Source organism: Triticum dicoccoides, chromosome 3A (genome assembly GCF_002162155.2).
Source record: "Triticum dicoccoides isolate Atlit2015 ecotype Zavitan chromosome 3A, WEW_v2.0, whole genome shotgun sequence".
In the NCBI taxonomy this organism is placed as follows: domain Eukaryota; kingdom Viridiplantae; phylum Streptophyta; class Magnoliopsida; order Poales; family Poaceae; genus Triticum; species Triticum dicoccoides.
The window spans coordinates 54,297,866-54,312,856 of record NC_041384.1 but is presented as its reverse complement, the minus strand read 5'-3'; positions in this window follow the sequence as shown (position 1 = coordinate 54,312,856).

Sequence of the window (14,991 nt, the reverse complement as noted above, 5' to 3'; positions counted from 1 at the left end):
CCAAGGGTGCTTTTGGGTTTACGAGGCAGGTGCCACCAAAGTTATGCATTGTGTATTTAAAGTTTTACACATCCCCAATATTCCTACATATATTTGGCCACTTCCAGGTGGTTCTTGACTTCTGGCCCCTCTCATCGATCTTCGATGATGCGCCCAACCATGGGCCCGCGCGGTCAAAGTTGTGCATTGGAATTTTGAACATCACAGACCACCCTTTTCACTCATATATATATTTGGGCCACATGCTGGTGTGGTTGTCTTCTGACCCTCTCTAACGTTATTTTTTGCTGCAAAGACTCTGATGACGCTCAACGGACACGAGTATAACATCTTAACCGTGTGCGATACAAGTGTGCTGTGAATCACCATGCCTGCGCAAGCGCGAGCAAAGGTGGAGGTACTGGCTCAACCGTGTGCGATGCAAGTGCGCTGTAAAATCACCACGACCGTGCAAGTGCGAGCAAAGGGTGGAGGTACTGGCTTAACCGTGTGCGATGAAGTGCGCTGTAAAACCACCACCTGTGCAAGCTAAAGGCGGATAAGTTTATTTGGTAATTAGGACGAACCATGTGCGATAGACCAACTAGCTAGAAATATAAAAACAAACTACCTGCCTTGAGCTTTGCAAAAATCGGCGGTTCCGCGCCACTTTTCCTTATTATCATACACGTATATTGTTTATTGGATCATGCGCGATCTTGGGCACTCCCGCCCCGCATCAATTCCTTTACCCAAATTTTAGTAGCCGTCGTACTTCAACCGTCGCCCACACTCCTCCAGCACCGGCCTTATAGTAAAATTGCAGTAGCCGAGGCACTTGAACCGTCGCCCTCCCTCGTCCACCACCATCTCCACCCACCATTACTAAAATTTTCAGTAGCCGCGGCGTATCCTCAAACACCACCCCCCTCCACACTCCCCCACCCGCCCCCTCCCCCTCAAACCCTAGCTCGCGGCCATCGTCGGCATAGCTGCCACCCCCTGTCAGTCTGCCCATTCCTCCTAGCTTAGATGATAAAATTCAGGTTACCCAGCGATTCCCATACCGTCGCCCCACTCCCCTGAGTTTTTAGATGAGGACTGCAGTGTCCCTCCCCGCCAGATCCACATCCCCTGCTCCAGAATATCGCAGCCTAAGCTCGACCACGTATCCTAGGGAGCCCGACGAGCGTTCGTCCAAGAAGAGGTTTATCGTGGCCTCTCCAGCGGACGTTGGCGAGGTGGTCGCCGTTCGCCCCGACCTGTCGATCCAGGAGCAACACGTTGCCGCGGAAGCCGGCGAAGACATTGACTACGTTGCCACGCCAAGGGCTTCATGTCAGCGGGCTATCTTATTACTATATCTCGGGAAAGCTGGCTACGACATCAAGCTCGTCCACAGCGACGGCTTCACGCGGGCCATGTCACAGGTTAAGTGGTCCATCCCCAACGCCTCCAGTTCAACTGCCGTCGATCTTTCCGATGGCCCTGCCGCTGATCTCCTCCGCAAAGCGGTCAAGGATTTGCGAGCTTTATACGCCATCGAGCCCATTTTGTCATTTCTGAAGGACACGTTCTACGGCGGCGGCTTGAGATCCTCAATTTCCAAGTCAGATCTCATGGACCACGACCACGAGGAGGGCACCCATGAAGGTTCTTCCAAGGTGAAACAGCCCATCCGTGACATTAGAGAGCGCACCATGGGTATGTGATCTTCCAACTAGAAGGATCCCGTCCATGAAATGTGAGGCAACATTCTATCAGCAAATCTTACATTTTCTAGCTTGCCAACCCGTACCCTTTGTTGTAGTAGCATTTGTCGTGCGGTACTTTAACTGTGCCGTGTTTAATTATTTCAGTTATGCAAAAATGTATTGTTCAATAGGGCTATGTGATGTTTAAGTATGAATTATTTTGTTGATGACCAAAATTTACAGAATGATGCCTCATTGCATCATAGAGAGGGTGGTATGTTTATTTGGAATAATAAACAAATTGCAAGTGCAAGTCTTGGTGAGATTCATTTCTGGACCAAAACTACATGCAATAATTTGGTGAACTTAAGAGATGCAAATGGAGTTGATCTTCTAGACTTAAGAGCTTAGCTGGAAGGACTATAAGATGGAAAGATTTCAGAATTTATTGAGATAGGAAAAATGGGATTGTAGTTATAACATAGGAACGAGACAAAATTGAAAAGAAGATGGTTTGCTTAATATTTCCAAAAGACCAGGTTGGGTTTTTGCAGGAAAGTGGTCTATAGGCACCCTCTCTCTCAATTTTTTGTGGCATTCTAACAAAATTATTTAAAAGGGTCTTATTGCAACAGAAGCATTTCAGAGTTTGAAAATACTACTAAAAGAAATATTTTGCACAAACTTTTATTATGAAAATAGTTACTACTGAATTTTAAAAGTTCAATGAAATTATTAAGAAAAACTTTGAAACCCATAATATTTTCAAAAGTTTCTATATGGAGGGAATGCTTTTTTGAAAACAGAAAAGATTCTGAAATTAATAAGAGACCTAATATAATTCCAATAATTTCTGTGAGAACGTTACTTAATAAAAACATAGTTAATATTTTGGTAGCATTAGTTATGGCTTTTGAGCAAGTTTTGGAGCATGTCATTTTTTACGTAACTTGCCATTTTGTTATTTTTTTTGGGATTTTATGCAATCATCATATGAGTAGGCTTTGTGCATGGAGTGGAGCTTTTTCATGTCGTATCTTGCTGGTAGAATTTAGTTAATGCCATGATATGCCCTGAGGTAACTGTTATAAGCTTGTTTTCATGCCAAAATATGATGTTGTTGATTTACACTTGCTTAAATCTGCTAAGTCTGAAACTACATGAATTAAAACTTGCCATGTTTACAGGATGTTAGTTGCATAAGCTCAAACCATATCATATCTCCATGTCATGATCATGCATCATATTGTTGCATTGATGTGTATTGATTGCATCTCCGGTATACTATGATTCAGTTTTTGCTTATTGAATGCATTCTAATTTAAATACTAAATTGTTTTATCTTTCTTCTAGATTAGTTATGCTATGGACGATAGCGGCAGAGACCATGATCAAGAGGATATCATCTTCGACATGATACGCTCCTCGCAAAACCAAGAGAATGAACTAGATGACGGCTCACAATTTCTGAACGACTCCGGGGAGGGACTTGAGGAAGAACCAAGAGACAAAGGGCACACAAACAATGATGGTGAAAGAAATGGTAGACAATTAACAAAGTCCGGCGATGTGTGTGTGTGTGTGTGTGTGTATAAGGCCTCTGGTGATCATTAGATGTATTAATTGATTTGTATATATATACATTAACAAATCTTTCTTATTTTAGCCCTCCGGATCGAGCAATTCTTCTACAAGGGTATGAGGCCGGGCCAAAAAGTTGGCCGATGGCACAAAGTTCAACATCGATGAAGTCGCAGAAGATGGCAAACCAATTGCTCCTGCACAGAATGCCCTTAAATTTGTAAATCAACACGGAGTTATTGTTAGGGCAACATCCCGATCATTGATCGAGAATGGAATAAGCCAAAGGAAGATCGAGGAGTTAGTCATGTTGATGAAAGACCAATTTTTTTGCTTTGGGATACACTCATGTCACATTTCAACCTACCAGAGGGTCTCACAGATGGCCAACGGTTGAAAGTCAAGTAGTTTGCTCTTAAGAAGATGGCCACACAATTCCAGACCTAGAAGAAAAGATTATACGACGACTACATCAAGGGAGAAAGGAAGACTCCAGAATTCACTGGAGCACTAGAGAAGGTAAAAGATCACTATGACGTATTTGTGAAGTACAAGGAATCGGATGAAGCTAAGGAAAGGTCAAGAAAAAATAAGATAAATGTAGCGAAAAAAGAGTATCACCATGTTTTGGGGACAAAGTGGCTACAAGAGAGGAGTGCCTAAGTGGGAAGCGGCTGAGGCCAAGATGCTTGCTGAAGGGGTCATTCCAAAAACAGCGGATTGGCTCGAGAGGTCCATGAATTGGTTTTATGCGCATGGGGGAAAGTTGGATCCAGCGACATGGGAGATTATTGAAAAGGCAAATCTTAAAACAGCCTCAGACGCTTTACTTCAAGAAATAGAAGATGCTCAAAAGGGGGTGTTCCAGCCCGAGAGAGAGAATGGCGAGCTTACACGTGCCCTCGAGAATTCTAAACATAGAGGACGAACACAAGGCAAAGGCGTTGTTCCGTGGGTTTAGGGGTTTTCGGAGTGGAATGACACTTATAGAAGCCGTTAGAGAAAAAAAGAAGCAAGATGCAAACCGGCTTCAAAAGGTAGAAACAAAGAATGCGGAGTTGGAACACATCTTAATGCGGCAACAGGAGCAGATCGACACAATTAGCCAGCAAAGGGCGTCTCTGCGGCAAGAGCAAGTAGATCCAACATTGGATAGTACCGTTCCATCTATGCGGAAAAGCAGCCTGGGTTCCACGAGGGTCCGGGCCGATGATGCACTGCTGGCTCGCTACCCTGTGGATGATATCAAAGGGAGGAAAAGTTGTGAGCTACACATGAAAATGAAGAACACATCCATGAAGGTGGCCGCCGGCTTTGCTTTACTGAATGCACCTGAAGCAACCATCCATGGCAATCCGATTCCAGCTGGCTATGCTCGTGTCGGGGTGGATGAAGTTCTGTCAGGATATGACTCACTAGAGTTTGACAATCCTGGAGGTGAAGGGGAGCAGACATGGGGAGAAGTCATAGGTGGTGTCATTGCATGGAGAAAGGAATGCATCATGTTTCCAAACTCAGCGCCAAGGCCACCGACTCCTCCAAGTAGCAATACACCTCTAAGTCCGCCGCATCAGCCGACTCCACCCCACCTCGAGACGGGGCCCAACACGAGTCCGTCATATCAATCTCCGTCGTGTTAGCCGACTCCACCCCTTATGTCCCAGCAGCAGGGCCAAAAGCGGAAGAAAGCATCAAAGAAGAAACCCGAGCCTCCTGCCAAAAAGAAGTTAGCTTACGAAATGACTGATGAGTAAACCAGAGCGGCCGTGGCTTCCGAAGTGAAGTCCCATTTTGCACCGAAACCGCCCCCACCGCCAAAGGAGATAATAACTGTGAAAACCGTACAACACTTTGTCGATCTTCTAGAGCGACCCCCGATACATGTACGTAATAGGCCATTAGACTATGAACGCTCTATTAGCAAGTCATATCATGAACAAATGTAGAAGCCGTCGAGAAATACAAGTAGTAATAAAAGCGGGAAAACAATTCCCCAACTCGGAGAACAGGCAATGCAATCGATCCCTGCACTCAAGGTGATTACCGATAAGGTAACCGACACTGCTAAAGACTTATGTATCAGTGTTGATCAACTCCTAGGCACTGAGGAAGTCCCCATGGCTGAATTAGCATGGAAATATGTCCCTGGGAAACTCTGGTCAGACCTGAGCAGGTCTCGCATCTATCAACACAAATGCATAGATTACATGAGTGGTACATGAAAGAAGTACGGAACGGGCAAGAGATGCTCATAGTGAAAGTCAAGGAACATCATTACTTGTATGAAACGAGATTTTCGGCGTTCTGGGAACGGGGGTCCCCAGACTTGCCTGCCTGCGGCCCGTGGCGTGGCTCCTCCGGCGGCCCTATACGACCCATATTCACCAGCAAACACTCAAGATCCTCGCGAGGCGGACGATGCAAGACCTCCTCGGGATGGCCTCACCAGGCTGGCTCGCGAGGGGCAGAGAGATCAAGGCAAGGGACACCTCGTGAGGTTCTTGTGATGCAAGCCATGACGACTGGAGCCAGGCGGGTGCCAGCGCGCGCAGTGTCCTCGTTTCCTCTTTGGCGTTAAAGAGGCAAGCACAGGCGAGGAGTCCCGAGGCATCAGGCAAGGGTTTCCATATTGGTGCAACAAGACCAAGACCAGCAGGCCAGCAGGACGGAGGTCACCATGGAGCCCAAGACAGCGTCACCACCAGAGCCTTTGGCACACGAAGACTACTTTTGTCAGGATAACTTGTACTAGTTGTCTCCCTTCAAAGTGGCCGTTGTGGGATCCCTTCCCACTCAATATTTGGGAAGAGGACCAGGGCCTCTATATATAGGACTAGCCACCACCATAGAAAGGGGACATCGGACCTGACCCGGATCATCCCCAACCACACAAGTTCACCAAGCACGAGAACACCTCTCCTCAGGAGGCTGTTCTTCCCTCGTAACTGTCCATCCTCAGCCTTAGAGGCAATCCACTACACCACACTGGAGTAGGGTATTACACCACAGCGGTGGTGATGACCCACAAGTATAGGAGATCTATCATAGTCCTTTCGATAAGTAAGAGTGTCGAACCCAACGAGGAGCGGAAGGAAATGATAAGCGGTTTTCAGCAAGGTATTCTCTGCAAGCACTGAAATTATAGGTAACATATAGTTTTGTGATAAGATAATTTGTAACGAGCAACAAGTAACAAAAGTAAATAAAGTGCAGCAAGGTGTCCCAATCCTTTTTGTAGCAAAGGACAAACCTGGACAAACTCTTATATAGAGAAAAGCACTCCTGAGGACACATGGCGATTATCGTCAAGCTAGTTTTCATCACAGTCATATGATTCACGTTCGATACTTTGATAATTTGGTATGTGGGTGGACCGGTGCTTGGGTACTGTCCTTACTTGGACAAGCATCCCACTTATGATTAACCTCTATTGCAAGCATCCACAACTACAACAAAAATATTAAGGTAAACCTAACCATAGAGCAACCCATCATCTACTTATTACTTCCCAATGCCTTCCTCTAGGCCCAAATAATGGTGAAGTGTCATGTAGTCGACGTTCACATAACACCACTAGAGGAGAGACAACATACATCTCATCAAAATATCAAACGAATACCAAATTCACATGACTACTAATAGCAAGGCTTCTCCCATGTCCTCAGGAACAAACATAACTCACTACAACAAGGCCCTCACTATAGCAACGCATCTTTCCGTATCTAAAGGTGCATATATGCATTGTTAGTGTCTTTACCAACGGTTTAGGATGCTTAGCCTTATCCAGTGTTGCTAGCGCACATTCCAACGCTTATACTATCGTTGGTAAAAGGGACCGTTGCAAGAATACAACACATAAAGCAGACCCACGCAACACTTTTATACGTTGGTGCTTAATGTACACGAAGCAGGATCCCATTGCTTGGCAACGAAGAATTTGCAACGTTTCAGGTGTTGATACTTATATAATGTGAATAATATTATTATATATATATAATAATAATAATATATTGCCAGTAATTAAATTAACTCTGCACGTAATGGTGATAATTATGTACATGTGAAGAAAAAACAAAAGAACATACTCATGGGAGGAAGAACTCATATATTAGATAAAACTATTGGATTACAATAGTGGATATTACACAAGGAACATCATCCAAATGTGATGCATAATCCAAATATTTTCTTGACAGCGGAACTTAAACTAAAAGCATCCATCAATATCCGTACAACTAATCTAAAAGTTAACCAAGGAACACCATTCAACAAGAACATCATCCCCGAAACTTAACCAAAACTGAAAGCGTCCATCATCATCATCATGAACAGGACATCATGATCATCATCATCATCTTTGCAGTATACTTGCGACACACCCATATAATCATCCATTTATCCTTTGAATCTACAGACAAAAAAATAAACTGTTAACACACAATGCATTGTATCTGCTAGTATATCTCTATATGCAAAGTCCAGAAATTCATCTACACCAGGTGAGTACTGTGTACTTTCTCTAGGAAATCGCAATGGTAATTTGGTCGATTCTTAAACCATTACACACTGCATAAAAATAACAAATATTATTGTAGTTGTAACCATGAATGAATTGCAAAAGCTTCGCTTGTTAATATCTTGTTTACGATATAAGTTCCTATCATCATACAACAGAAATTCACAATTATATTGTTTTTCGACAATGCAAGGATCCTCCTCCCAGCGATTGCAAGATAGCAGGCATAATTTTTTTCGAACATTGTAAAAAAGCTAGTAAGGTTACTCTACTATGCATACTAGTCGTCAACGTTTGCACGGGCTAACATTTTTATGTTTCACATTGTTAGCTGGGCATAAGTACTATGGTGATCTGAAATTGTTAGCTCAGATCTGACATCAGTAATGGTTTCTCCTTACGCTATTTCTCTTAAAGAAAAAAAATATGAGAGAAATTATGTATACTTGGAGGCCAGATGTCTCCCCAACTGATGAGGTTGGAGAAAGGAGGTGCTGCAGAATACAATTATTAGAACGCTTGGTCACTGCAAAGTCAGGATACAATCAAACAAACAAAAAACATCCAAAACAAATCGTGAGTAAAATTTGATAGTGAAAACACACTCAATGAGAAATTTATACATGTAAAAATTATATAAGATCAGCATGACTTAATTTAAGGGGTTCATGTTGTATATCAAGCCCAATATTTCACAATATTCAGCTTGTATTAGTGACACTTGCAGCAAATATCTTACTGTGGATATTCGACTCTAGATACGTATCAAATATGTCGAATATTTTACACGATAGGATTTCTCTGAGTCATCCACTATGTTTTACCATGTACATATCTTCTTTTGACTAAAGTATACACTATCAGCACCCTGTAAATTCGTACTATAAATATATACCCAAGGACACATCAAGGAGTTTAATTCTGTTATCACGTGGTAGAAAACTACAGCACAATAATGGGATAATATGCGAAGTTGCTGGAGAAAGAAGAGAGACGAAATCAACATGAGCAAACTCCAGCACAATAATGGCCTAATGTGCATGCGTGCATGCGTGTGTGGCTAAGAACTTAATTAACGAAGCCATAAAATTATTTTGGCTAACCTTTACATGACCTATTAAATTATCACCACCACAGATAATTATTTGTGTTTGTTCTTCCTCAATGGCAGTACATATATTTTCACATTCAGAAAAACAAGCTATGATGAAACTGACCTTGTTAGATAAAATAGAAGGTAGAATTGGTAATTGTCAAGGTCATCCTCTTCTCTGCTTGCATGCCACATACCTGCACTGGTACACAATGCTAATTAGCTCAAGTAAACATTTGTTTTCTTTGAAACTGGAAAGAAACCGTGATAATTTATGTGCTGCAAATACAATAGAACAACATATGTTTTTTGATACATAGTGACATAAGTTTTACAAATTGCACAAACAATTATAGTTAAGATGTACCTCAAAATACTAAGAAGGTTACATAAAAAATCTACCAAACATAAGGACCATCATAATCTTTATACTGGGAGCTTATGCTTTTGCACATGCATCACACAGACTAGTGGGACGATATATGTATAAAGAAATAGCCACCATGCCGATATTAAACTAATCGTGCTCATGCAGACATGTATGAATTAACACATACACCGAAGCACCACACGTTCAAGTTAATTAGGCTACAGTTATGCATGCAATTTAATAGAATTAGCGCTTACACCATGTGTGGAGGCACGATGATGCGACCAATTAGACCTCTGAGCAGATATGATTAGAAAGAAAGAGCGCCCATTACGTAATGAACTAACAAACATCTAAGTTATGGCGGTCAGGTAGTCAGGCCTGAGTAGATGGCCGTGATACAGCACTCGCGGATGTTCTCACTTCTACAACAACTTCGCGTAAAGTTCTCACTTCTACAACAACTCACTGGAACATGTGAACACTGCTACCTAGTTCAGCTGTAATAAGGTTTAAAAATGATTTTTCCAATAGAAATATGACTGCATGACGGAGTGACTGATCAGGCCTACATCTTGGCATGTAAGCAGAAAGTGGAACTTTGAATCATCAACATCAACCATGAGACAAAGACAACAAGCCTATTATACAATCACTCAATCACATAATCAACGACAGCAACCCACGACTGCATAATCAACTTTCACTTACATGGGCTCGTGACAGGCTCCTAAGCCATAACTAAAATCAGTTCAATCACAGAAAGATGCTTCAGCTAGAAGATCCCTCCGCAGCAACCATCTATAATTCAACCTGTTGGTCATTATCAGGGACTGGTATGTCGTAAGTAGCAATTCCCAACTAGACTGAAGTGAAGCAGAGCAAGATGGGGAAAATAAAACTAGGACAAGAGAAGCGGTCTGGCTCACCACGGTAGCGCGATTGCGAGGGTGTAGGGGTAACTCTGCCAGTAGCTGCAGGCCCTCATGCGGAGGTAGTAGATGCAGTTGGTCGTCGAAGGGGAGCGGTGACGAGAGGGATGGCGCGATGGGAAGCAAGTCGCAGGGGAGTGTTGACTAGCGACGGCGCGCTGGGATGGAGGATCGCAGGGGGAGTGGTGAGGGCCTGAGGGGCGGCCTTCTAGGACGGAGGATCGCAGGGGAGTGGTGATTGGTGAGGGGCGGCGCTCCCAGATGCAGGTAGGTCAAGGGGCAGCGGCCCGCGTGAGATTCTATAGGATCGAGAGGAAGACATAGATTTTTTTTGAGAAACAAAGGAAGACCTAGATTAATCATGAAAGCCAACTTGGGCCAGGCTAGACAAGAGGCTGGGTTAGTGCATTGGGCTAGTTGTGGCCGGTTGCAATCTACAACGCATGTGCTACAATACTTATTATTCGTATCTATTGTGAATTTTGCAACATACAGTCAAAACATTGTAGAATATATGTTGCTTTATAGCGGGTTTTCTTATAGTGACTACTCACAAAGCATATTCATGTTCATAATCAGAGGGGTATTAATGTGCATATAGGATCTGAACATATGATTTTCCACCAAGTAAACTAACTAGCATCAACTACAAGGAGTAATCAACACTACTAGCAACCTACAGGTACCAATCCCAGACTTAGAGACAAGAATTGGATACAAGAGATGAACTAGGGTTTGAGAGGAGATGGTGCTGGTGAAGATGTTGATGGAGATTGGCCCCCTCCCGATGAGAGGAGCGTTGGTGATGACGATGGCGATTATTTCCCCCTCCCGAAGGGAAGTGTCCTCGGCAGAACAGCCCCGTCGGAGCCCTAGATTGGTTCCGCCAAGGTTCCGTCTCGTGGTGGCGGAGTCTCATCCCGAAAGCTTGCTTATGATTTTTTCCTCAACGAAAGACTCCATATAGCAGAATATGGGCATCGGAGGGCCACCAGGGGGCCCACGAGGCAGGGGCGCGCCCAAGGGGGTAGGGCGCGCCCCCACCCTCGTGGCTGGTGAGTGGCCCCCCTCTGGTATTTCTTGCGCTCAGTATTTTTTATATATTCTGAAAATATCTTTCGTGAAGTTTCAGGACTTTTGGAGCTGTGCAGAATAGGTATCTAATATTTGCTCCTTTTCCAGCCCAGAATCCCAGCTGCCGGCATTCTCCCTCTTTATGTAAACCTTGTAAAATAAGAGAGAATAGGCATAAGTATTGTGACATAATGTGTAATAACAACCCATAATGCAATAAATATTGATATAAAAGCATGATGCAAAATGGACGTATCAACTTGTAACGCCCTGGACACACCCGCTGGTGGTCGTTACTCCTGGCGGGATCTAGACTGGCCCCACAGGTCAATACTAGTCTTTTCTGTGCACTTTGTCCTCACTCGTGCGCACCCGGGAGAAACTTCTCGGTCAGTCACCCATCCTGAAATTACTCCAAGCTAAGCACGCTTAACTTTGGAGTTCTATCCGAATGGGCTTTCGAAAAAGAAGGAATTCCTTATTGATATGAGTAGTCTATCATCCCTATTAAGCCAGGGTATCACATACACCCCCACTCAGAGGAACCGTCATCCTCGTCGGGCCAGAGGAACATTCCCTCTTGGCACAAACGTCTGTGCATCTAGTCCGGCACATGTGCCTTGTCGTGTGCCATGACGGGTCACAAAACGTCATGCACAACATGACCGCGCACCTATCCGCAAACATCCGTGTAACCTCGAGGGTCGGCTCTGATACCAACTTGGAACGCCCAGGACACACCCGCCGGTGGTCGTTACTCCTGGCGGGATCTAGACTGGCCCCACAGGTCAATACTAATCTTTTCTGCACATTTTGTCCTCACTTGTGCGCACCCGGGAGCAACTTCCCGATCGGTCACCCATCTTGAAATTACTCCAAGCTAAGCACGCTTAACTTTGGAGTTCTTTCCGAATGGGCTTCCAGAAAAGAAGGAATTCCTTATTGATATGAGTAGTCTATCATCCCTATTAAGCCAGGCTATCACAAAACTCCCCCAAGGTTAGACCTCGCTTGTCCTCAAGCGAAAGCCGAAATTGAAAAATATATCCACATGTTTAGAGATAGAGGTGTCGATAAAAATAAAATACGGACATGAGGGCATCATGATCATTCTTAGAACAACAGCTTATATAATTCTTGTCATGTGATCTCTTATGCTAGAGTAATAATTCAATCACAATTTCAAGTATGAATCATAAACTTCATTGAAAACTAACAAACTATAATATCAGTCATTGAAGCAATTGCAATTTATCATAACATAGGAAAGAGTCAATATAAGAGCTTTTCAGCAAGTCCACATACTCAACCATCTTTTAGTCTTTCACAATTGCTAACACTCACACAGTATTTATGGGTATGAAGTCTTAATCGGACACAGAGAAAGATAGGGGCTTATAGTTTTGCCTCCCAACGTTTTACCTCAAGGTTAATGTTAACAATAATAGTTCATGAAAACTCACATCCAATTAGCCATATATACCAGGATCCTTCCAACATATTGTCTTGCCAAAAGATAAAATGTAAAAAGGAAAGGTGAGGATCATCATGACTCTTATGTAAGGTAGGAGATAAAAGTAAAAGATAGGCCCTTCGCAGAGGGAAGCAGAGGTTGTCATGCGCTTTTATGGTTGGATGCACAAAATCTTAATGCGAAAGAACGTCACTTTATATTGCCACTTGTGATATGGACCTTTATTATGCAGTCCGTCGCTTTTATTTCTTCCATATCACAAGATCGTATAAAGCTTATTTTCTCCCACACTAATAAGTCATACATATTTTGAGAGCAATTTTTTATTGCTTGCACCGATGACAACTTACTTGAAGGATCTTACTCAATCCATAGGTAGATATGGTGGACTCTCGTGGCAAAACTGGGTTTAGGGATATTTGGAAGCACAAGTAGTATCTCTACTTGGTGCAAAGAATTTGACTAGCATGAGGGGAAAGGCAAGCTCAATCATGTTGGATGATCCATGACAATATAATTTATCTCGGATGTAAGAAAACATAACCCATTACGTTGTCTTCCTTTTCCAACGTCAACTCTTTAGCATATCATATTTTAATGAGTGCTCACAATCATAAAAGATGTCCAAGATAGTATATTTATATATGAAGACCTCTCTTTCTTTATTACTTCCTATTAATTGCAACGATGACCAAAACTATGTTTGTCAACTCTCAACAACTTTTATTCATAATACTCTTTATATGTGAGCTCATTACTCTCCATAAGATCCTTATGATCTCTTTTATTTCTTTTTATTCTTTTCTCTTTTCTTTTATTCACTCGAGATCATGGTAAAATAATCAAGCCCTTGACTCAACACTAATCTTTATTATATAGCTCATAGACTTGATTACTTAGAGGGATCATAAAGCAAAACTCAAAACTAGATCATACTAAAAACTTTTATTCTACTAGATCAAAATATTATCAAAAGGATCGAACTAAGAAAAACGGTAAAGATGAAGGTGATGGTGATACGATACCGGGGCACCTCCCCCAAGCTTGGCAGTTGCCAAGGGGAGTGCCCATACCCATGTGATTATATCTCTTTTGCCGGTGAAGGAGTTGGAGTTGTTGATGATGTAGGCTTGTCGTCCCTCTTCCAAGGCATAGGCTCACCATCATAGAAGGATGATCGAGTCTCCTGAGTCCTCAAATCTGCAGCCAAACTCATCCTTTTGAATCTATATTCATACTCACAGTTTTGATTTTGCAGGTCATAGATCTGGGCTTGGAAGTGCTCGATTTTCTCATGAAGCTTGAAGATGGCCTCCCCAATGTCCTTGACGTCCAAGTTGTGGTTGTTGGTGAACTCGGTGATCATAATGTGATTGGAGTCAAGTCCACGCTCCACCATCTCCTGACACTTGAAAACTTGTTGCTCCAGTGCCTCGAGCCTTGCCTCCGTGCTTTCGGTCTTCCTTGGTCCCTCAACATCGCAGATGTGCAACAACCCCTCACACATCTCAATGGTGTGAGGGTGTTGCAGCACCTCCGCGAGGTAGGGGTTGATGACCATCTCGAAGAACTTGTCCTTGGGGGCACTTGAAGACGACATGATGACCCAGATCTGTCAGAAAAACAGCTCGAAACAAAGACGAGAGATATTTGCATGATACAGGACTCAAAACCTCTGGGAGCTTATATAATGAATTTTTACCGACCAAAATACGTAACGTGCAAGAAAACGGAGTCTGGAGAGCACACGAGGTGCCCACGAGGCAGGGGGCGCACCCAGGGGGTAGGGCGCGCCCTCCACCCTCGTGGAGCCCTCATGTCCTTCTCGGACTGCTTCTTATTTTTCTATTTTTCTAAATATTCCAAAATGGAGAAAAATTGTCATTAGAACTGTTTTGGAGTCGGTTTACTTACCGTACCACGTACCTATTCCTGTTTGGAGTCTGAAACGTTCCGGAAAGTGTCCCTTATGTATTCCTCCGGGGTTACGGTTTCAATAACATTGGTTTCAACATTTATTGGATTACCTGAGATATAATGTTTGATTCTTTGACCGTTCACTACCTTCGGATTTGTGCCTTCGAAGTTGTTGATTTTTATGGCACCGGAATGATAGACCTCCTCGATAATGTAAGGACCTTCCCATTTAGAGAGAAGCTTTCCTGCAAAAAATCTTAAACGAGAGTTGTATAGCAATACACAATCACCTACATTAACCTCACGCTTTTGTATTCTTTTGTCATGCCATCTTTTAACTTTTTCTTTAAACAATTTGGCA